Source organism: Mycteria americana, chromosome 11, assembly GCF_035582795.1.
Source record: "Mycteria americana isolate JAX WOST 10 ecotype Jacksonville Zoo and Gardens chromosome 11, USCA_MyAme_1.0, whole genome shotgun sequence".
Classification (NCBI taxonomy): domain Eukaryota; kingdom Metazoa; phylum Chordata; class Aves; order Ciconiiformes; family Ciconiidae; genus Mycteria; species Mycteria americana.
The window spans coordinates 11,697,154-11,720,836 of record NC_134375.1 but is presented as its reverse complement, the minus strand read 5'-3'; the positions used below and the strand labels follow the sequence as shown (position 1 = coordinate 11,720,836).

The window sequence follows — 23,683 nt, the reverse complement described above, 5'->3', positions numbered from 1 at the left end:
GGAGCAGATTTTACTCAAATATTCACAAGAAGTCTTCATTAATTTCTGTAAAGCTAGGACTTGTATTTGCTCTAATGGCATTCTGGGAGGGTTGCTACTATTTTTCTACAGAGTAGCCCATTTTTTTCCCTTTTAGAGTAACCAGATCACTGTTCGCCTCTGTGAAGGTGCTTATCTACCCAGGAGCTGAGGTCTGACCGTGGTGACCATGATCTGCAGTAGCGTCACCTGGCAGGGGGAAAGCCCGTCCCATCCCAGTACTACGTGGTCTGCACAAAATCCAAAAGCCTGATTGATTGGCTTTTTTACTTGAGGATTCATGTCTTGTCTGAGCTTGCAGGCACAAGTCAAGTCATGTGGATGTGGAGGGAGAGTACTGCTGATTGATACTGATATATCTAGGACTGGTGCTGGATTCTGAGAATACTGCTGGATATAATTAGGAGAAGCACCCAAAAATGTTGCTGCTAGCAATAAAATACTGGAATGTATGGCTAGTGGGGGGGGGAAATACCCTTTCACTGAGATTTGAGATGTTGAGATCACAATTACAAATCTTGGGAAATTTGAACCACCCCAATATGATAATTTTCATATTTATGAACTTTTTAGGGGAAATGATTTTACCTTTCTCATTTTGGACAATCGTGTTTATATGACAGTGGAAAGCTTCTTCAGGCAGCATATTATGTTCATTTAATATCACAGGCAAAGCATAGAAACCTAAATTGGAAGCTCACAAAACTGCCACAGAAGTGTTTCTCCATCTTTTCCTAATCCTCTGAAGGGTGAATCGGAAGCTCTTGCTGAGGGAGAAGCGTGCTTAAAGATTGCCAGCGAACTTATGGAGTCTCCTTCTGATGGGTTCGAACTTCAGCCCATGTTTCAAAGTCTTCACATCTTCAAGAGCAACTTCTCCTGCTTCCCTGACTTTTGTCCCTAGAACGAGGAGGTTTGTTCTCCATCGAGTTCTCCATCGATGACGCTTGGACTGCCTTTACAGCCGCTTGCAAATACAATTACGGAGTATAAGGGCATTTTTCTCCTGGCCCTGCCATGGGACTGTTGCTGGGCAGATTTGGGTGTTGGAGGTGTTGGAGCCTTGAGCGTTCCTGCCTGGTTTCGCCTGGTTCCCTGGGGCTCCCCAGGCACCGTGGGGAAGGAGGACTGTCTGGCCCTGGTTGCTTGCTCAGCCGTTGTGATTCAACTGTTGATGCTATAGTTAAACCGTAAGTTTAATATCTTACTTAACTGCTATACTATGATTAAAGAGAAATCTATCTAAAGGGAATTTCTCTTCAAAGCAGCACAGCAGTACATGTTTAATGTGCACGGGAAGAACTTGTGCAGTCCCAGCACCGTGGTCGCAGAAGCTGCCCGGCGTTGACTCTCTGCGTGCAAGCAGCTGGCCGGGAGGGAGCCGGCACGCCGTCTGGGTTCAGGCTTCTGCAGGAAAGTTGGCATTACTCTGTCGGAAGTCATCTGGTGAGGGTGCAGAGCATGAATCAGTCTGGATTTCTCTAATGGTTTTCTAGCCAGAGTCTGCAAGCAAATATGTACTTTTGCATCATAACAGCTGTTGCCCTTTCTGCCAGTTTCTAACACTTGCGGCTGCCGGCTTGGCTTTAATACATGCTTCCACCCAGTGTAAACAAATCCCACCCATGCTATGTTTTTTAGATGAAAGCAAAGATCTGTGCGTGAAACGTTGAGCAGGGGATGGGAAACGAAGGATGCGTGTCGCTTGGTAATGCGGTCAAGCGTAGTTATTGGGAAGCGCATGAGCTCCCCACCGCACCTTCCCTGGTCACAACCCCAAACTCGCAGTCTTTAGCTGATGCATTACAGAAGGGCAACGTTATTGTCAATGCAAAGTCATCCTTGTTTAAAATAAGGACATGAGATACCTTCATGGCATAAATATTAAGTAGCATAGCTGTGGCTTTTCCTGAAGTTTTCCTGGGAAAAGGCATTTTTTTGTCTTCATACTTCGGGGTCTCAAAGAAGCTGGACTCTTAGATGTCTTCTGATGTCTCGCATTTGTGACTGATTGAGGGAGCACTAAGTAATTAGGTTTCTGAGTAATAAATGCTCCAGAGAGAGTGTCTGGAGTGAAGAGTATATGGCACTGACAGGCAAGATACGGAGCAGCGATTCAGGAAAGGTCAGGGTGGTAACAGAGCAGATGAGAGAGCTCTTCTGCTCCTCTAATCCAGAAACTGAGACGCGGAGCTGCGGGGAGGAGGAACTCTGTGGTGATCACTAATAGCTTCTCCCTTCACTAAGAGGAGTAGTAATGTAGGAGCTCTTTTTCCTAACCGCATTTGTATGAGCTACTCGTATTTTAATGATACTCAGTATTTGCATGTCTCTTTCCTCCAGTAATGCATTTTTCACTGTGTAAGGGCCTCAAGTGGGTTAAGAGGAAAAAAGTGAAGATCTCCCCTATTTTGATTTCGGTGCATTGTGATTTCTGCGTCTGCACTTGTAAAACTGGCACTACCGGAGGACTAATTGACCTTTGTGTCCCGGGCTGATTCGAAGCCTGCCGGAGTCAGTATGGAGGTGCCAGTTGACTTCAGTGGTGTTTGCAGCTGCCTGGAAGGGCATGAAGAAACACATTTGAGGAATGGCAGCCAAAGCTTTCCTGTGACTGTCCCTCTCCCTTTATCCAAAGGGAATTCCCTGCATTTGGAAAGATTGTTCAGTCTTGGGAACTGCAGCCAAGATACTGAGACACGCAGCAAAGGTCCTAATAGCTGTCATGGTAATGAAGGAGCAATAGGGACACTGTTTCCCTGGCAGCAGTCCTGAAAGCATTGCCATATCAATTCCCTTAGGAAAAAAAAAGGCTTTATACCTAAGAACAAATGGCTTTGAAAGGCAGTGAATGCTGGAAAATGGGCCGAGTGAAAGCTTGCTATTGAGGTTGGTGGTGCCGCTGTTTGGTTCCAGCCTCTGATGAGCAATATGAATCAGGAGCAAACCAAAACTAGGGAGCAAGGGAAAGGTAGGGAAGAAAATATGAGACAGTTATGTGTAGTGTTTTGCATAATCAAAGGGGTTATTTTGAGCCCTTTTGCATTTCACTTTGGGTTTTCATGCCTCTTGACTCTCCTGTGCGATTCACACCTGACGTATCTCCACAGCCCATTGCCATGAGGAAGTTTTATTAAAACTGTGGTTCACGTAAAAGCACAGTCCGTTTACCGTGGGTCTGCCTGGTCCTGACTACCTAACCAAAGGGACGTGTATCCCAGCTGATGTAAGCCTCTAGAGACGCATCTCAAGTTCATCTGAGATTTCCCAATGATTTGAACAATTCTTCTCAGAAAATGTTATCTGATAGGCAAGCGCTGCCTGGCGACCATTAATAGCATCTCAGAGTCATCCGCAGCTATTGCCTTCCGCCGCATGCATGCATGAAACACATGCATGAAACGAGAAGACTTGTGAAAGAAAGTAAGAGGCTTTTAAAAATTATTTGGAGTTAAATTTTGTTGCAATCCCTCTCCTGGTTCAACAATAGTTAGCAGTAGCCAGCCAGTCTGCACTGTTAAATGTCAGGATGACTCAACTGGTGTTGAGATCTGCTGGGTCAGGAGGGGACGGGTTCATGCCCGGGGCAGGAGGCTGCTGGAGGTGATGTCTTGGGGAGAAGACGATCCGCTGAGCTCCCTCCTGCCCGCCCCTGCTCTGTGCCCAGTTGGCAACTGCAGGACCCGTGGAGCTCTTGGAAGGACATCGGAATAACCTGGGCATCCTCCTCAAAGCCAGCTTTTGTACCCAAACACACGGGTGAGCTTTGGCAAGTGTTGTGGCTGTTGTTTTCCCTTGCTCTGTCACTGGCTGCGTGTATTTAATTCGACGCCTCTTCAATTAAATTTAAGTTAAATTCAACCCCCGTATCAGCCCCCCCTAAAATGCTTTGTGATCCCCTAGATATCACAGATACTGTGAGGGACACCAGCATTTTCCTGAGTGAGAGTGAGGAGGAGATTTGAAAACAGCGCTATTGATTAAAAAATTAAATGGATACAAATGAGCTTTTCTTGGGATTTTGATTAGCTGGTCCTTGGGTGAAAAAAAGTAGGTGGCCTGAGAAGACCAGCGTTCTGCCTGGTCTGATTCCGGTTTGAAAAGGGTCTTCTGAATTTCTCACTGCTGGTGCTCTGGCAGGAAACTGCATCGCCATCAATAATTCATTTTTTTTTCATCAGCAAAGAGACCTTTTCTTTCATGATGCCTGCGTTAGAGGCCTGTCCTCCCAGCAAACCCAGCTCCCTTCCCCCAGCCCCACTGGAGACTTGCCACCGATTCCAGTTTGGGATTTCTCTGACTGCCATTGAAAATAGTGTCGGAGTCCCTCGGCGTCAGGGAGGAACCTGGGGGTTTCGTGGGTCTGCTCCCGCTGCAGGTGAACTCCCGTGCTCAGAGATGCAACGCTCTTCTGCAGCAGCCTTATCTCCCCTGGGTCTCTGTGTCTCCCAGGAGGGCAAGGAGCCTTCAGCTCCATCTGGGTGCAGTGGATTGTAAGTTTTCCTTACAATAATGCGTATATGATAGATGATACAATGATAGATTTATGCAGTGCATGCTTTTGATAGCTTTTTAGCAGCTTTTGGAGAATATTTGTGTTTCCTGATGAGGTCCCCTGGGTGCTGGGGCCGTGCTGGAGGCAAGCCCTCGCACTCTCAGAGATGCTTCACGACTGTGGGCACCAGAGGGTCCATGGAAAAGGAGGATCGCAGCCCCGGCACGCCGCAGCCTAAGCTGAAGTTGTGCTGACACCTTCCCACAGCCCGTATTTGGCCGGTCTTTCTGGGGCTGGCTTTCATTTTGGGTTGTCAGTTCACCTGTTAAAAAGTTAAACAACTCAGACACCTCATTAAATATGATTGGTTTTGTCTAAACATGCATTCTTCCCTGTAAAGCGTCTTTTAAATTCTTTTTCTAAGCATTAAAAATAGATAAAATGAGAAAAAGTTTGCAGAGATATTTCAATATTAAAACAGGGTAATTCCTACAGCCTTTTCCTGTTTTTTATTTTATTCTGAGTTGATGAGAACTGTTTGGAAAAGATAGCTGGAAAAGTTAATTTTTGAATAGCAAATGCCCCTGAAGGGAGAAGGGGGGGAGAAAATAAAAAAGAATGGTCCTTTCAAAGAATCATTGACCTAAATTGCACTTTAATGCACATACCATGCTGTCCACACCACCTACGTGTCTCCAGGAATACTGCTAAATAACAAGCACTAAATGTTTAGTCATTTCCTGCATCACGTTTGCAGGAGTCGGTGGCTTCGCACGATTAGCATATGTAAGTGCACTGCAGTTCAAACAGTTGGTTTCCATATCAGCAGCTGCTGGGTTTAATCTCCTTTTGGGAAAGGTGCCACCGGAGCATTGCAGCGAGCCCCAGGTTAATGTTTCAGCCGGCTTTCCGCAGAACTTCCAGCGAAGGGCCGCGGTGACGCAGTGCCGCCTCGCAACGGCTCTGCCTCAAACTCGGTTTTTCAAAGCGCGCTGTGGGAAAACCTGGCTTAAAAATCGGGCGGGCAGTACGTCGGCTCGGTTGCAGGAGATGGCTTTTTTTTTTCTTTCTGTAGTGGGGCTTTTAAGGAGGTTTTATTTTCGTATTTTATTAATCTTGTGTGTTTATGGGCTGGGTGGCAGCGAGCCTCGCAGGAAATAGCAGAGGCTGCTCTGACCTGCGCAGCTCTGGCTGGGTCGCTCCCAGCTGCCTGCCTGCTGCCTGCCGGGGATGCCGGTGGCTCCTGCCTGCTGGGGGTCCCGCGGTCCCGCTCCGGGGTCGGTGCCACCCGCATCCGCCCTGGCTCGCTCCCTCCTGCACCCGCAGGAGCGTCGGGAATTCTGTAGCCATCAGCTCGGCTGTTACCCAGCCTTGCAGGGAAGATGCAGTCTTACCCAGAGAGGTTTGCAGTTCGTGCGTTGGCCTTTCGGGCTGGCATCGAAGCAGGTTTCTGTCCAAGGAATCGAGGGCTAAATCCTCTCACTTTTTTAAGCGTCTGCCTTCAAAATGGTGGCTGCTTCTCACTTGAAGTTCATGGTAACAGATGGCTAGATCTCAAAGACATTAGTTAAAAGCTATAGGGTGTTTTTCACCACATGTCTTGCTAGTTTCCCTCCTAAAAAAAAAAAAATCTGTGTGAGAGCCCTCCAACATGACAGGCCAAATCTGACCGTCTGTTAAGTTCACTTTATATAATCTCTGTATACCATAAAGCGGCCTTTAAAAAGCCAGGGCTCCTCGCTGGGTAACTCGCTGAGCTCTGGGAGGGCAGGCAGCCTGTAGCCAGCCTGCCTGCTCCGAGCGGCACTTGCTTCTCTGCAGCATCGCCACGATCCAGAGCCAAGAAGCATCTCTTTGCAGATACTTGATTTTTGGGTCTAGAGAGGGGGGAATCTGCCCAAAGTACCTTTCACAGGGGCTGTGCGGGTGCCCAGGGATTCATGTGTATATTCAGGGCATAGTAAGGGCTCATGAAATAGCGTGCACCTTCTGTGCGGCCCACCAGCATTTTCAGTCTCATTTAGCAGAGAGAACAAGCAGAAATCTCACAACTCGAGTAAGAGCATATGCTCTGGGAGACCTCGCTACATTGCATAAGCCTTCCCATTAAAGGAGCTGGCTTTGCGAGCACAGCACATGAGTCAACAGCACAGCTAGACTTGTAACGTGGGAGTCACACCTACTCTTGGCTGCAGAATTATCCAGAGAAACAGAAGGTTAATAGGAACAAAATAAAGACTAAGGAACCCTTAAAGGTTAGTTACAGGATTTGATTCAATTGGCAAGAGGGGATAAAAAGAAAGGAAACGGGTCAAGCCAAGGGAGAGAGAGTAGGGTAATGAAAAGCCACGTTGTCTGTCTCCTAAGGAAAGACAGTTCAGTTTAGATCAGTAAAAATGCGATCAATAAAACATTTTTTTTTTCAAATTAGCTAGTTGTGGAGAGGGTCGTTATTGATTACAGAAAGAAAAAGTCACTTGACTAATGAGAAAGAGAGTGGGGTGAGCTCCAGGATGCTCGAGAAATATTAACACTGCATGAAAGCAGTTCTGCAAGACAGGGAATGAGTCCCCAAAGCGTGTAAATACAGGCAAAGCAAGCACGCGACCCAGAGTATCGGTAGCAACAACACGTTCCTTGGCTTTGCTTCTGGCTTTATAGATCCTGATTTTATGTTGGGACGTTTTAGAAATTAAAACCAAACAAGGAGCACGTCTGTCTTTGATACCTGGGGAGCCTGAGCATCTCTGGCCCACGCAGACCAGAGCTCGTTGCCCTGTGCAGGCTGGGTGAGGCAGGGCGGCAGCGCCGGGGACGGGACCAGCCGTGGAGGGAGAGCGGGGCTCGGCTCCCCGGCTGCGCAGGCACCTAGTTCTCACTAGTCTGACCCGTGCTAAGTGCCTAAGGACCCTTAAGGACCTGGGGCTGACTGGTCTGCTGGAGTTTGCAGAGAAGCCGGTCACAGCTCTGTTCAGCTGCTCTGGTCCAAATTTCACTGCAGCCAGTGGAAAGGCTCTGAGTGGGCTTTGGGTCAGGATCAGGAAACAGGGATATCCTGAACAGATGAATCCACGGGGTTTTCGGTTTATAAAGATGTTCCATTGAGCAAAACTTCTCCTGATACTGAATCCTTACTGTAGGCTGGAGCCAGTTTCCATATAAATTAACTGGGGGCATTGCATTTGTATTTTTTCGAGAATGCAGTGGCCTCATGGGCCTCATAAGAAGAAAAAGAAAGAATACAGAAAGTCGTGTTTAGTTTCCAGGGTGTTATCTTTGTTTTTTCCCCTAAGAAACAAGACTTCACACGGCCAAAGCTAATATTGCTCACAGTGCAGGCTCGCCTGCCTGAGGTTCACCTCAGTCCTAAATCTGTGCTGTAAAAATCAGGGATTACCAAGATGGGAGTGAAAAAACCTTGACAGCTCAGAGCTTTTGATCAGAGCTTATAGAAGAGCCTCACACGAGGCTGCCTTGGAATTGCTTTTGTTATTACATTGGTTTCTTGGCTCTCCTCCATGTATACCAAGGTCTAAGTGGAGGGAGGTGTTGGGCAACAGAAGTGATGTTTCATCCCTTGCTCTCAGTGCTCTTGCAGAGGGAAAGATCATCTTGTGATCAAGGCACAAGACCAGGAGTCAGACCATCTGGGTTATTGCAAAGTTTGATTTGCCAATATTAGCTAACAGTTCTGACACCTCCGAACGCAGAGGTGCTCAGGGAATGTGCAGGTTGCCTGCTGCCACAAACACAGCATATTTTGGGGTTCTTGTGCTGTTCTTGTTGAATGAATAACTGCTCGACGGATTTAGCAAAATAATTTACCAGTGATGAGCTCCACTGTGGTGGAGCCAAGGAACACTTAGCGGCCTTAGCCTGAAGTTTTTGAAAATGGCTTTCAGGACTGATTTGTACAGGATAGACTAGTAAGGGATAATGGAGGGAGGAAGATGGAGCAGACCTGAACAGCCCGTCTCCACGTGCATCCCAGGCGAGAGGGCACTTGCACAGTGTTTGTCTCGCCATAAACCCTGCGCTCAACGTAATGAAAATTGTAGCTCTCCTCTGGAGGTCAACTGATCATCTTTCCTAATGCATGAATCCCCACCGCATGGCATCGGTCCTGCTGTAGGTACGCGCAGGGAGCCACATTGCCGTGCCCGCGTAGCAGCGTACGTGACGTGCTCGGGTCACGCCACGCAGGAGAGACCACAGAGCATCTGCCTCCTGGCGAGGCGTGTTTGGGCACGAGGTCTCACCCTGTCCCTTCCTGTTCTGGGGCTTTCCCTGACTCCAGCCACAGCGGGGAAGTGGACAACACATCTGACCAAACTTCTCCTCTGACGTACAGGGCCACGGGGTGGGAGGAAGGCTGCCTGTGGCCCCTACATAGTCACTGGGGAGTAAGAGGACTTCTGTAGGCAAGGTCAAATGCCTCTCTTCCCTGTGCAGACCAGAGTGAGGGGAGCCCAGCTTACATATTTAGGCGCAGAGCTCGAATGGCTGGATGTCCCCAGGGAGAGCTGAGCCCAGCGTCTGTGCATGCTGCTGATCATGGACTCCTCTGCTGCATCGTTTGGCAACGAGCCGTAGCACAGTCTTCAAGTGCTTGAGCTAGATCCCTGCCTTTCCACCAGCATCTGTGATGGGTCCTGGCACAGGAGACTGCTCAGTTTTTCCTAAATCTGGCTGAACCGTCTCCCGGGAAATGGGAGTCAGCTTGCTCGCTATCCTGCTTGCATCAGTCCCAGAGTGGCAGGTGGGAAGTCAAAGTCCCTCTTTAGCTGAAGACATACAGAGGAGCTTTCATCCCCAAAATGTACAGATTTTGAAAATTTCATGGGGAAAAAAAGGATGTTTCCTTATAGGGGAAAAAAAAAAAGATAAAATTCAGTAAATCATATTGGCTCCTCTGTGCCCTCTTTTCAGGTGCAGACTTGAAGAGCTGGAAAAAGATAGAAAGGAGGGAGAAATCCCAGCTGAAAAGGCCCTGCATGGCATTTCAAGGCAGCGAGAGCCCGAGCGGTGCTCCGCGTGGCAGAGGGCTGCGCCGTGCCGCACGTGGTGCTCTGGCTGCAGGCACCCTCCCTGCGCTGCTGCTCCAAACCACCGGTCTTGTGATTTCTTTTTTTTAATTCTTATTATTTCAGTCCCATGATTTTGTTTTCGCTGTTCCTAATTCTTTGCCTTGGGGAAGGGAGGCAGGGAACAGCACAGGATTTGTACTGCCGTGGTTTTCTGGGTGTCGTGGGCCATAATCTGACATTTAACTGACGAGGCATTGCCGTCCAGGCTGCAGAAATCAGATTTTGTGATAAATGGCGGGTAGCGCAGTTCTCCTAACAAAGCTGGGTTTTCAGCATAACTAGTGGTTTCACTTCTATTCATTTCACTATTTCACTTCTTTCCTTCTCTTTATCCAAGCAGTGAAAATCAATCAATCATCAGCCTAACAGCAGAAATTGTGGCATTGTATTCACTTTAGGGCAGTTGCTAAGACATCTTGGTGGAGTACAAGAATGTACTTGGCCAATGACAAGTAAAGATTAAATCCTGTATCATGCTGAGTTTCCAGAATTGAAGGGATTACATTATTTCTAGGTAATTTTAATGGCACTGAGAGATAGAGTCTTAAACTTACACGGTGCTTTTCATACTAAAAAAATCCCGGAGCGCTTTACTGGCAGAATTTGATACAGAAACTGTCCATAGAGATAAAATATGACAATTGGGTGATAACACCGGCAATAAAAGTAAAGAAAAAGCTTATATTCTGAACACCGGGGGAGGGGCGCATCTAGACAGACGTACATATATATATCTACCCATGTCGTACACCCTCGTGAGAGACGCAAGAACGAGCATTCGTTTCTAAATTTAATCTGAAAGCAAGCTCAGAAATGCCTCCGCACGCCCACCTGACCCGTTGCTGACCTCCTCCTGTGCCAGCTTGCTCCGCTTCCCCATCTCACTTCCCCCGTGGGACACGGGCGCTGGCGGTTCCCCGCAGCCGGGCCGACCTGGAAGTCTCCCCTCCTCTGAGTCACTCTTCTCCTCCTCAGCTGCCCTTGGTGCGTGGCCGGTATCAGGCTCTGGGGGTTTTCCGTGTCTTGCAACTGGAAAGAAACAAGATAGGACGGTGGTGGCAAGGGATGGTGGATCATGAATGTCCCATCGGTGATGTGGCTGTGCTCCTGCCTTGTCTCCCACCTCCTGCCAGCCCTGCTGGCATCGCTACAGCTCCATGGCAGCACTGAGTGGAGGACACCATGCACTGGGAAAGTTGTGCGCGAGCAAAAGGTGCCTCTCGAGCCAGCTGAGAAAATACCACAAATGGTTGTTGTCCTGCGGTGGGGTGGGATGGAGGTCAGGCCTTCCTCTGGCCACTTGCATCTTGTTCTTAGTTGGGAGCTAAGAGGCAGGAGCCTCCTCCTGTGCCAGAGGCCAGAGTCAGTTCCTGACACAGGAGTGCCATGAGTTTGCACGCTCTCCTGACCAAGGACAAAGGCTATCGCTTCCACCGTGAGAGCTGAACGCTGCTCTGGCAGGGAGTATAAGGCAGAGGAGGAAGGTCTGTCCAACAGGGAGGTCGGTCTGTCTGTACGGGGGGCGTGCATGTGCACCCCTCTTCACAAAAACGCGTAGCAGCTTCCCCTACCTTGGCGCCCCAGAGCATCACCGTTCAGGCGATTAGAAGAACGCTGTTAGCTTTGGGTAAGCAGCGTCAGACATCTCGAAGCAGTCCCCATCGTTGCCCCAGATTTAACACGTGCTGGGGTTACCTTGAAAGAGTTTGAGTGAGTCCTGGGTGAGGCTGCAGCTCTAGCACACCACAGCTCATCTGAAACCTTCTTCATCACTTTTCTCAGGAACATGCAGAATGGAAATAGAAGCTCCTGCCAGGGAATTTCCACCCCAAATTGGTAATGTTTGAGTAGTCGGAATGAGATGCCAAAAGAGTAGATATTTTTTTAAATTTCTTTTTTCTGGAAAGTTTGCTGTGTGGATGTGTGATTTGGTAGTGGGTGTGGTGACCCCAGCACTGCACAAACTCATGCTCAGAAATGTTGCTAAGTGATTAGCAAAATGACAGCCATGGCTGGCCATAGGAGAGGCAAGAGCTCCACTGACGCAAACGCAGAATGTGCTTCAAAATTGTTTTCTGGTTAAAGGAGGTTTCAGAGTTTTCTTTGCAAACAGAAATATAATTTATTTGTATTTTTAAAACCCATAAGAAAACCAAAACTGAAGATCTCCCACTAACTTTCTGAGGAAGTTACTTTCTGATGAAAATAGTTTGGTATCCAAAATACACACGGATAAGCAGCTTGGAGGAGGTCACGGCAGTCAGCTGAACTGGTCCTGTTACTCAGCACTCTGACACGCTCCAAAAGGGGTTTCGCTGGAAATCTGGAGGAGGTTTCACGATGGAAGATAGGGCTAAATAAAGGTCTTCCACCTCCATAATTCCGGCAGCTGAATTTCAGCGCAGTATCTAGTCACAATGTGACACGGCTTCTCAGATTGAAGAGCTAACCTCAAACCTCTCTAATTTCGGTGATGCTGAGTTGCAGCCAAAATGATTAATGGAGCAATCTCTGCTAAGGTGGGTTGTTCCTGAGGTTGCCTGCTTTGTATTTCCCCTGTACCTATCTGTGAAGATCATCTGAAACTAATCCTGGTTAGCTGACGGTGATAAAATTCATTGTTTTAACATCTGTCTCCAGGAAGTGCCTTTTGCTGTGCATTAGCACCGAGAGGGCTGAGGTCTGGATGGTGGCAAAGCCACAGCACCAGACCGTCCGGCACAGCACCGTGATTTCCAGTGAAACTGGGGTTGCCAGCGGCATTGAGCCGGTCGTGTCATGCTGTGGGCATCCTGACGGCCCCTCCCTGCTGCCTGGGAACAATACCAGCGTTCCCACAGGATGGCTAGCAAGTGTATTTTAGTATTTCCGATGAATTTTTAAAGAGTAGCCAAAATTGACAGGCTTCAGCCAGCTGTTATGCCATGGGATGTTTTATTTCCGTGCGCAGTTCCGAATTCCCTGCTGCCTCCGTGTCGTTACCGGGGGAACAGTCCCGGTGCCCCCGGACGGATCCCCCCGAGCGCCGCAGAGCTCGCCTGCTCCCGGGGCTGGGGTGCTCCCAGCGCTGGGCTGGGCAGCCCAGAGCACAGATAGTACGGGGGCTGAGAAAGGGTTAACGAGGGCAGGAGCTGGTAACGGGGCTGGTCCCTGGAAGGGGATGCTGTTTGCGGGGGAAGAGGAAAGTCTGTCTGGGGTGGAGGAGAAAGGGTTAACGAGGGCAGGAGCTGGTAACGGGGCTGGTCCCTGGAAGGGGATGCTGTTTGTGGGGAAGAGGAAGGTCCGTCTGGGGTGTAGGAGAGACTTGGAGGGTTGTTACTTTAATCAGAAGAGATTAGGAGAGGGGGCAGGCAGGCGATGTCCGCTCTTCTGGCTTAGGTTTTCAAAGGGAGTTGCTTTTAAGGAGGACTTCCTCTGGGAGGAAGAGAAAAAGACACATGGAAACGATCCAAACCCTCTGCTGAGAAAGAGGGTGAGGCCAGACAGGATTGATTTGGGACTTTATTTGGGTGTGCTTGGAATTGCCTGGGCCCGGGGAAGCACCGGGAGCCGGAGGATGAAGATAACCTGTGGGCAGAGGGTGCTGGCTGGAGCCAGGCCCCGGCGGCAGGGTGAATCACCCATCCACACCTGCAGAAAGCACCTTGCCGGCTGGAGTCGTAGCAATCTTTGCTGAACTGTGCTTTTTTTTGATGTAAATAGGAAATGACTTCTGCAGCTGAGTCTTTGTGGGCACAGGGCTATAAAAGGCGCTGCCATTTTACATACCACATTTTAGCTTGAGAGAGAGGAAGGAGGCTTTGCTATTACAGTCACATAGTTAATAAGCAAATATATGTGGCTCCATGGGGCTTGAATAACTTTTGGAAGCAAAGTAGTTATGAGGGCTGAGTCCTTTGCCTGCTCTAAATGAATAAAAAGAATTGTTTTTATTTCACTTACGAAGTCACAGAACCCAAATGTTTCCATGTAACATACCTGACTCCGGCTGGTTGTCTTTGTAGCTCATAAGGAATGAACCTGGTGCGATTGTCTGCTGGATGCATCGGTTGCCCCTGGGCCTGGACTCCACTGACTTTTCTTACAGGTTTCTGTGTGCCTGCTTGCACAGTTCGCTCTGGCTGGGGGAAGACTTGGAGAGCCTGCAACCTGCAGCCTCTTGCTGCGGGAAGGAGCAATGAGAAAAAGAGATTGCTGTAGTGCAATCGCAGTTACAGCCTGCGCTACGCAGGGGTCAGGCGGGATGAACGTAAGGGGCTCTTCTGGCTTCAACAGCTGTGACACCCAGCTGGTGGGCTGGCCCACGGCGGCCGGGAGTGAAAGCCGAGGGGGCCATTTCCATGACAGCGTATCATAAGGGTGTGATTCAGTGGCTTTCTAGAAATGCAAGGATCTAAAAGAAGTAAAGAAGGAAGTTTTCCTTCTCTGGCTCATTCTACATTAAGAAATAAGGCAACTTGGGTTCTTCCTTTAGGGAAAAGGGAAATTTGGCACAAAAAAGCCCCTCCCTACCTCCACACATCTCTGTACCACATGTCTCCAGTTCACTATTCACTTGTTTTGACATAAAGTACTTTCCCCCAAAAATATAAGTCACAACTTTGGCTTCAACCAGCCAGCTCTTAACCTTCCTCAAAACAGTTTGAAATGGGTGACGTTAGTAATGTGTGATGGCGATGGGTAGGGGTGGGTGGATTTAGCGTTTGTGGAAGGTTCTGCATCGAAGTTTGGGAGCCCAGAACCTGCTGCCTGCCTGGGCTGGCGTGGGCTGCAGTAGGGGAGTCCCGAAGGACCTGCCCGCAGATCAGAGGGTCTTTGGTGGGTCCCTTGAATAAGACAAACTGTGAGGATGGAAAACCAGAACACCTGGTAATAGCATCCTGGGGATGCTTATTGGAGTTTTGTCAAGGGAGGCTGAGAAGCCGGAGTGATGACTACTGTGTAAAGTTGACTAATCCACATTGATGGGTGTCAGATTTGAACTAGCTGCCTAAAATCCTGTTTTCGAGCAGTAACTGCTTTATCAAGCAGTTCAGCACCAAGGGGAAAAAAAAACCCCAAGTGGCATGTTGGATCAGATACAGGTTCCCAAGTGTTCCTGGGAAGGAAAGGCGAGGGATGTTTGGGTTAGACAGAGCTGTAAAATTATATTCCAGGCCTGTAGCAGCTGCACACGCAAGCAAGCTTGCAGCCACTGTGGGATCCAGAATGAAATGAGCCCTGCCATCCCTCGTGCTTCCTCAAGTAATTATTGCATGCGTTGCACCCTAATGAGAACCTGCTCCATTTTCTCATCCCTCCACTCTGCTGCTTTTTCCTCATGGCTGCTTCTTTGGAGCTCTTCTTTGTAAAACCCATCTGGCAAAGGCCTTACATTTTATTTTTAAAAAGAGAAATCTTTGAAAATTAGTAGTTTCGCTGTGCATTATTATGCTTATAATCCTCTAATTTGGTAATAAGTCTCTAATCATAGCCATGCAGAATGACGAGCAGAGCCAGCCTGGAAAGGTGTCCCTCCGGGTTTCCCAGGCGCAGCAGCCACAGCGTGCCCCGATGGACCATTGATTCCATGGCTGGTCCCCAGGAAAGGCAGGGAGAAGATGGACCTTCCAGCACCAGCAGTAAGGACCTTAGTGAGACTCTGTACTGACGTAAATAAGAAATCAGCGATTCCCAGCAATGACATCAGGCTGAAGGAATGTGACCACGTACCGATAATGTAAAGCTATTCTTGAAACAGTCAAACATAGATCATTGGTGAGAAACCCCTGAAACAAGAGACGGTACCATGGGCAGCTCGGGGCGGCTGCTGCATGACGGTGCTGTTCTGGACAGCAGGGCAATGTGGGCCATGGATTTTAATGCATCATCCTGGTTCAAATTTTCTCAGTGTAACAGAGGAAAGAGGACAGTCTGAGGGGTCCTGGCCCAGTGTTCAGATAGGTAGTAAGACCGTGTCTCACAGACGTAAAAGGATGTTTTCAGGATGTTTCAGCTGACCATCTCCTTCCACCAGCTGTGGTAGACAGAAACTATAAGACATTAAGATTAAAAAATGATCATAAGGAAAAAAAAAAAAAGTAAGTAAAGCCCAGGTACGTGCTGGGGTGGCAGACCCTGTTTCCAGCCTCTGTGCACAGCCTGTGACTCTGCTCGGAGCTGCTTAGACACCCAGAACGGGTGTTCGAGCAGCTGGAGCAGGAGCTCCGCGGTCGCTGGGACTGCGGCGCGATGCTCCAGGCAAGGTCCGGGCGGCAGCGATGCCGAGCCTGTGGCGGTTGTAAAGGAGCCTTGTCAGCCCTGGGAAGAAGTGGTTTTCTACGGAGAAGGAGCCGCTGGCTGTGCTCCCAGGGTAGGGGGGTGAGGGGCAGCAGCTCAGGGCCAGACCCAGGGGCTGGGGGTGCAGGGGGTGTCTCTGCAGAGCGTGTCCTCGCAGGAGGAGACGGCCCTGGTCTGAGTGGGAGTTTGTGTGATAATCCCTGTTCTGTGGTGTTCTGGCATAATGCAGGGCTCTACAAAAGCTGATTTCTCTTAGCCTAAGCTAAACCCTGCAATGTCTATGCTGCGCTAGTATGTGCACAGAAAGAGGAGGGAAAAAGGAAAACCTTTTGAGAAGTACGTCTATAAATAGCAATTTATCTTGACAACCCCATCTCTCCCCAAAAAAGTCAGGAGAAAACAACAAATACCATCCCTTTGCTAGGGATACTTTCTGCTCAGGAGCATTTTCCAAGGCTGTCTCATGCAAATGCGTTAGCAGGATGCAGAGGAAGGTGCAGGCTGTGAGCGGGACCCTTCCAGCCCCTAATTACAACCTGCTGCTCTCGGGGCTTCTGCCCAGCCCGCTCCCGTAACAGGATTTTTCCCACTTCCAACACTGCAAAGAGGCAAATCAGTGCAAATATGCAGCTTGCTGAGTGCAGCGTGTGGTGCCGAGCCACACCTTTAAAAAAAAAGGGACTTCCAGATTCTTAGATTTGAAAGATCATAGTAGCTAACTGGGTTGTGCATAGCCTGGCTTCCCAGGCAGGGAATCCGCCCGTCAGCCGCGGCTGGTGGCCAGTCAGGCAACTGGTCATTCCCACCCTTCTGCACCCTATTAAAAGGACTGTATCTTTACATCATGCCACCCTTCCAGATTGCAAGGTGGTGGCAACAGATACCTTGCTCTCAGCAGAGCCAAGCCCTGAGTAAACCCCTGGGAAGCACCACGGAATGGAGACTGGAGTAGATCTGGCTTAGGTGAGAAATGGGTTATGTTCTCGAAAACAGCGCAAACTCAGTCCCAGTGTAGGAGAGGTGGACGGGACAGGTTCCCCGTGAGGGTGACAGGGAAAGCCGAAACGTGAGCCCCGACGGGCAAACTGGAGTCGGGGATGTCTTTACTCAGCGGCGCAGCTGGCTCAGAGATCCCAGGGAAAGCTCCAAGCCTTGAGAAGCGAGGGACTAGAAATGCAGAGTAGGGTAAGATGAAAATGAGACAAAGTCATCACTTCCCAAAACCTTCACAGTGAAGGAAACACCTCCCACTGTCTGGAGGATCCATGGGAATATTATAATATTTGTTCCAAAAACATGACTGGGTGGATACAGAATTACTGACGCAGACACAAGCAGCTAATTGAATTCATACGTAGAAGCCCTGGACACCATATGGCCTCAATAAAACGTGGGTCCGTAGCTGTTTCTTAGCAGATGGTTATTCATTTTCATAATCTTAAATCAAAAGATCATTTATATATCTGGAGATCAAAGGCACTTAATGTCTGCTCGGTCGAGGTTTTTAAAACGAAACCTCTGTCCTCTGTTTTGGCGTTACGTGCGAGGCAGACGGGGGTTTTCCCCTGAAACCTTTGCAGAGGCTCCGGGCAACCACATCTGGGCAGCAGCTGCAGATGTTCGCAGCTCTTCAGGGCTGGGACTTTATTTTCATTATACAGACATACAGTTTATAAAATCAGAAGGGACAGTTGTAACGACCTTGTGTGGCCATTTATATTTTCCCAGATTACTGGGATATAGGCCATGCAAATATTCTGTGATGAAATTATTCTTGAAATGAAAAAATTCCCTTAGAAAAAAACGCTCAAAGCACCATCTGACCTCTCAGATCCCATACTCAGCCCCACAAAGCGGTTGTGTGAGGCCAACGCTGTACGTACTCTGGCATCCCCGTGGAAGATGAACCCCCGGAGGTAGAAGGCAAGGCTCGGACTCCTCTTCGGCTGTGTGCGAGAGGGTGGGCGAGCGCTCGCCTCTGAGGCTGCACGTCAGTGCTGCTCCGCCGGCAGCCAGTGCAGGGGAGGAGAAGGGGGCGAGATGCATTTACATGGAAAGTACTTCCACACCCACCAAAAAACCTCTAGGATAGGCATGATCTTTGCCACCTAAGAATGAAAGGTGTGTGGTTACTCAGAGCACCGTAGGTACAGGTTGCAACAAATTGAGTCCTGTAGCCTGTTAATAAACCTCATTTTTGCAGCGGCTACCTGCTTGCTGATGCGCAGTTCTCATCGGCGTGAAGGTGTAACCGAAACGCACCTCCTCTCCTGCGAACCCACACCGCCAGAGTGCTCTTTGCATTTCAAACACTGATGCATGCAGTTAATATTTGCACCACGATCAGCAGGCATTTCTGAGAAGCGAACGAGCGCTTCCCTGCTATCGCGCGGGTTTTGCCTGCCAGCCTCGCCACCTCGGCTGCAATATGGAAATGATCCTCCCCAGCAGACAGCAGAGTCCCACCTCGGTTCCCATTCACCTGGAGATGAAAGTGCTCTGGCTGCCAGTGTAGGCGGGGCAAAAGTATTTAAAAACCTCATTAGAGAAAGTATTTGGGGAAGACAGCAACACCCTCAGTTGTGGTTTGCTCCAGGACTTCTCAGCCAGATCATTTCTGATACAGAGGGAAGGGCACTATGAGAGGCAGTCCTGTCAACTAGTACTTCTTGTAGGGATGCCTTGGGTGTACTTTGCCTTCTTCTCTGTCCCGGTGGGCTTTTCTACGTAAATATGGGCACATTCCCCTCCGGGTGCTGTTTAGGTGAGGAGCCCAACTGCAGCATGGCATCAGGGCTGCCACGCAGTGCAGAGTGGTCCTGTTTCGCGCCGGAGGAACACAGTCAGCAAAACTGTGTGTAATCTTGATTAGGCACAAATCCACCGTGAATATTTCCTATTCCATTTAATTCCTGTTTGTGCTTATTTCAGCTGAATTTACAGCAGGGGTAATGCCCAAGCCACATCTGGCTCGTGATGCACATGGGATCAGACTGGGAGTTTGGGAGGAGGTGGATCTGGATTCAGAGGTTTGGCTTCTTATTTAGAAAATGACTGGTTACATTCTCCCATGGCTGCTCCAGACTACCCCAGAGCTTAATGATATTCACATCCGAGTGTTTTTTAAGTCTGCACAACTAGGAAACAATCTCAAGTGTATGGTTTGTCTGGCCTGTTACGAAGGAGCCCGTGCACCTGCATTTCCCCTACCGCCTGCGTTTTCTTTGCATCGCATGTATTCAAAGGGGTCAAATGTTCGTTAACTACTAGCGAGTTAGAGTGCAAATAAGCCCTTTTCCTCTCCCAACATAGTCAGCCGTCGTTAATCAGGACAACTGCAGCCCTCAGCCAGCCATAGGGGCATCCTGCTCCCTCGCAAGCAGGTGCTTGATCCCATACGCTCATACAAGCCTACAAAGACCGGGCTGGGCTAAGCAAGTCCACACGCAGTGTATGGGCTTGTTCTCCCTTGTCTGCAGCCACGGGAGCTGGTGCTGTCCCTGCAGAAGTTCAGCTGGGCTCCCCATGGCTCTGCTTGAGCCGCCTGCCAGGTTTTGTCCCAGCCAGCTTCCCATGCCGAAGTGCTGCGCTCTTCACCTCTGCCACGAGCCCTGACAAACAGCCTTTGCTCTGCCGCTAATGATATTTACAGTTTGAACCAAGTTCCCCTGAGTGATCAACAGGCACCGTATACGCCATGAGCACGCGCATCGCACAGAGGTCAAGGTTTAACTCATCTGTGTCCTGACATGAACTGTAGGAGGAACGTCCTCCCGCTCTCTTCTTCTGCCTGTTCCGACTTTATTTTATTATTATTTTTAGGGGGGGTTGTGTGTAATTTTTTAAATCCAGTTAGCAAGTTCAGGATACTTTTTAGGTTAATATTTGACTCAGACGTAACATAGTTTGGCCCTGTAGTTGTTGTTACCTGCGTCCCCCAGAAAGAACAAAATCTCCCTAGACTACGAGCCCAGTGGTACTGATTCCTGCTGGGGTATGTGGATGCCAGCGAAAAATAAATAATGCTGTAGTTAAAAGGTGTGGTATTTTCTAAGTCGTAGATCTAAAGGCACCCTACTTTCTTTGCTTTGCATACTTGCAGAGCATCATCCTTTCTGCTTTTCAGATATGAAAGCTGAAGCAGAGAGACATCTGATGAGGCTTCATCGCTGACTCACTGTTTGATGTTAGGCAGAAGGAGGAATGTGATCAGATACCATTGTGCAAAGCATCCACCAGACAACTCTGTCACTCGGGAGGAGAAGCAACTGCTGCTCCAGAGCAGGATGGGTCCTGCCCACAGCTGGCTCCCTGCCGTCTCCAAGTGGGGTGGGTAACCCCTGCAGAGGCCACACGGCCCGGGCACGGCAGCAGGGGACAGGTGACGTCGCCTTTGAAATGGCTCTTATGCCATGTGCAGAGAGAGGCTCAGGGCTAGCTCGTGCTAGCAGGGTCAGGCTGCAGCCGGGCGTGCAGCTGAAGGGGTGTGCAGGGGTGTGCACGCCTGGAGTTCTTTCTCACGAGATGGTGCAACCAGCCGGCGGGGAACTGGTTAAACAGCGTGAGCTCCTGGGCTGCCTGGGTTTGGCTGGCAGTGCAAGGCAGGGCAGGATGTCACCGGGAAGCCGGCATGTTTTATTAAACAGAGTATCAAAGTGGGCTGAAGTCTCTTATTATGAACTGTAATGTCCACAAATTTTGCCACTTCCAAATAGTTTCCACCTACATATTCCTCCCACTGCTACATCGGGTGCTGGCAAACATCTCCGCTCAAAGAGGGGAATGGCTTTCATTTGAATAGTCCTCGGGCAAGTTTCACTGAGCGGTGCCAGCGTCATAGCCGCAGCTCTCACGTGCCCAGCAGCGATCCAGGGTAGTGCCGGAGGGAGGGCCCTTCGCTTGCCCAGGACTCCACAGAGACAACAGCCCTCGCTAGGTCTTCCCAGTGTCTTATCCAAGCAGAGCCCATGATAGCCTAAACCCATGTCGTTAAGCAGCAATCGGTGCACGTACTCACAATATTAAATCTTGACTTATTCTAACGTGTGGACGTTTCCTTTCATCGCGGCAGCAAGCGTGGCCAGCTGTGCTATTGAGATAGTGAGTCACACGCACACGCAGCTGAAACCACCAGACTTCACGCTAAATTCAAGCTTTTGCAACTACCTGCAGGGGCTACCAGAGGGACGAGGCAGAGCCCTGGTGGGTGACAAACCATTCCTCAGAGCCTACGCTGTTAAGTCACACCATGCCCCTTTCGGGATCCTTCCTTCAGCTGATGGGTGCGGGCTCTCCTACGCGTGTCTTAGTACGGTTGGGAAATGAGACGTGCAGGTCTCTTGGGAGCTGCTGATCCTGAGCACTCCCGCCTCGATACATCCTACGCTGACCAAGATGCGTAAGTACCGCAGACCTCAGGCTGCGGGTATAGGGCGGTGGGTGTTCGATGGAGGTACCGTCCTGCGTAGCTGACAGCACCCTGCTGCCCACCCAGGACTTTCACGTCCATCCCAGAGGCTGGTGCCGTGGCTGGCAATGTGCCTGTCTCGGAAGAAGAGCCGCCACGGTTACTGAGCAAAGGCTGGGCGAGGAATGCACCCTCTCCCCCGCTCTCTTAGAGGCAGTTTGGCTCCCACGGAAACTTTTATTTCGGCAAAAAGTAATGGGTGTTAATTATCGAGGCCTTGAGGCCGCCCGTCAGATGCTGAGGGCTAACCGCGTCCGTGCAGCGCCTCCCGCACGGCGTAACCTCAGCGTCCAGCCGTGGCTGCTGGGCCAAGACATGGCTGTTCTTTCACCTCCGGTGCCAGTAACCTGAAACAAGATTGCTGGAAATGAGAGAGAGGGAGAGTCAGCGATTTGATTACAGGCCACAGGCACATGCCTGGCCTTCATGGATATATTAAGTAAGAGACATTTTAAAACAAAACCACCCTCAGTAACCTTATCGTAAGCTTGAATTCACAACCCATCTGTTAACTCCCAGCGCTGCCCACATAGGCTCCGATCAGACATCAGTGCCAGGGATTTTTGGAACACTTCCCCCCAGAACGCAGTGGTCAGAAGGGGACGGTCGCGGGGAAGGGGCAGGTCCAGGAGCTCGACCCCCCCAGCCCGCCTTCAGCGCACCTTCAAACCAACCCCCAAACCCTCGCCTTTTACTGCGTCTGTAAATAACTGCAAATCCCCCTTGGACACGAGCTGCCGCTGTCGTGTGACTCTCAGCCCTTCTGAAACAAGCGTTCAGGAGACCTGCTGCTCACCGAATGGCTTTAGAAAATTAAGCCTTTTTAAACATTTTGCTACTGCCTTAATCATACGTTGTAAAGGAACCCTCCATGTAGAAATAATTCAGCAAACAAAATCGAGAAGGCAAATTGATGATTGCATCAGCCCTAGCTTATGAAAACTGATCCCCAGGAAAATGTAATTCAACTCTCCAGCAATCTAACTTGATGCCCAAGAATGTAATAACTTCATTTGGATCCTCTTTTTAGGGGGACTCCTAAATCCTTGGCAACGTCCCTTAAGGTCATGAGTAAATCCTGATATGGAGAATTGTTTGGCAAGCACGAGAACAGTAAAAGGGCTAAATAATTGGGGATTACCTCTGACCCTGATTTGTAGCTCACCACCCACTGCAGGAATGTACCGAATATCTGAAAGAGCATGCAGGAGTCAGACAATTCATGGGCATGAAACTGTCCACGTACACTTGGAGTTTGAACTTAAAATGCAGAGCAGGTTGGCTCCATACCTCATTTTTCATTAGCAATCAGCTGCGGCAAGCTCTAATTATTTCTGTTGCCTTGGACAGAGGGTCAGTGATGGGACAGACTAAAAATTGTACGTATTTTTTTCCCCCTTTGTTTGGAAAATAACAGCTTGGGTCTTCAGGGCAGAGGGAGAATGAACCGTCTGATTCAGTACCCGCTATTTAGGCTGGTTACTTTCCCCTGAACTGCAGGAAGGGACAGACACATCAGTTTCAACTTTTCTGATGGTTATTGCTGAATTTGTTCTGCGCTTGCATGGAAGACAATCTCTGCTTTGAGAAGTCCACAGCCCGGAGCTGTGATCCTGCCCCCGTTTATACGCAGCGCTCCATTTGCAGCCCGTAAGTCCGCTCCTCCGCGGCGGGCTGGGTCTGCAGCATCACAGCAGACCCTCAAGACCGGAGAGCAGATCATGGCCATGAACGCCAGGTCTGCAGGCTCAGACGCAAAATACCGAGAAGACCATATTGAGTGGGACAGCCTAAGCATCTGCTTTTGGGGAGCTCTGTGTCCTTGGTAGAGTGCTGCGTTGTTGATGCTGGAGATGCAGCTGGGATCTTGTGAAGAGGTTTCTTTTTTACAAACCTTACATTTACAGCTAGCAGATTGCTGTGAGGCTCTGACTTCCCTTAGGATTCCTCCTGGTAATGCCACGCACCTTCGGATGGCGGTGAGCCTTAAAAGGCCCGTCTCCATCGCCCGTGTAAAATCTCTTTTGTGCTGTCACGTAATACCCCCTGACCTCAGATTCCTCCCAGCGCGGACCAGGACTCTCCGAGGCGATAGCAGAGGCTCTGTGTCGGAGTTCTGCCATTACCTTATCTTGGTAAACGCGCCTTTTATCTGATGAGCTTGCCTCTACTTGTTCAGCATTCAGCAGGGAAAATGACCACAGCCCTTCAAGAGCAGAGGTTTGCTTTGGCAGGTACACACCATTATCACCGCGCTCAGCGTTTTGCAACAGCTGGCATCCAAGAATTGCAGATGCTTTGCAAAAGCCTGCAACG

The 23,683-nt window shown here is 49.5% G+C and overlaps 1 long non-coding RNA gene across 1 annotated transcript; it reads right to left on the bottom strand.

The window, feature by feature from the left end:
- Positions 1–17,184: 17,184 nt before the first annotated feature.
- LOC142415630 (uncharacterized) lies at positions 17,185–22,747 on the bottom strand. The gene is made up of 3 exons (XR_012777484.1): positions 22,658–22,747; positions 22,509–22,559; positions 17,185–21,728 (listed from the first exon to the last, which is right to left on the bottom strand). It is a non-coding gene; the product is annotated as an uncharacterized LOC142415630 (long non-coding RNA).
- Between the last annotated feature and the right edge of the window lie 936 nt (positions 22,748–23,683).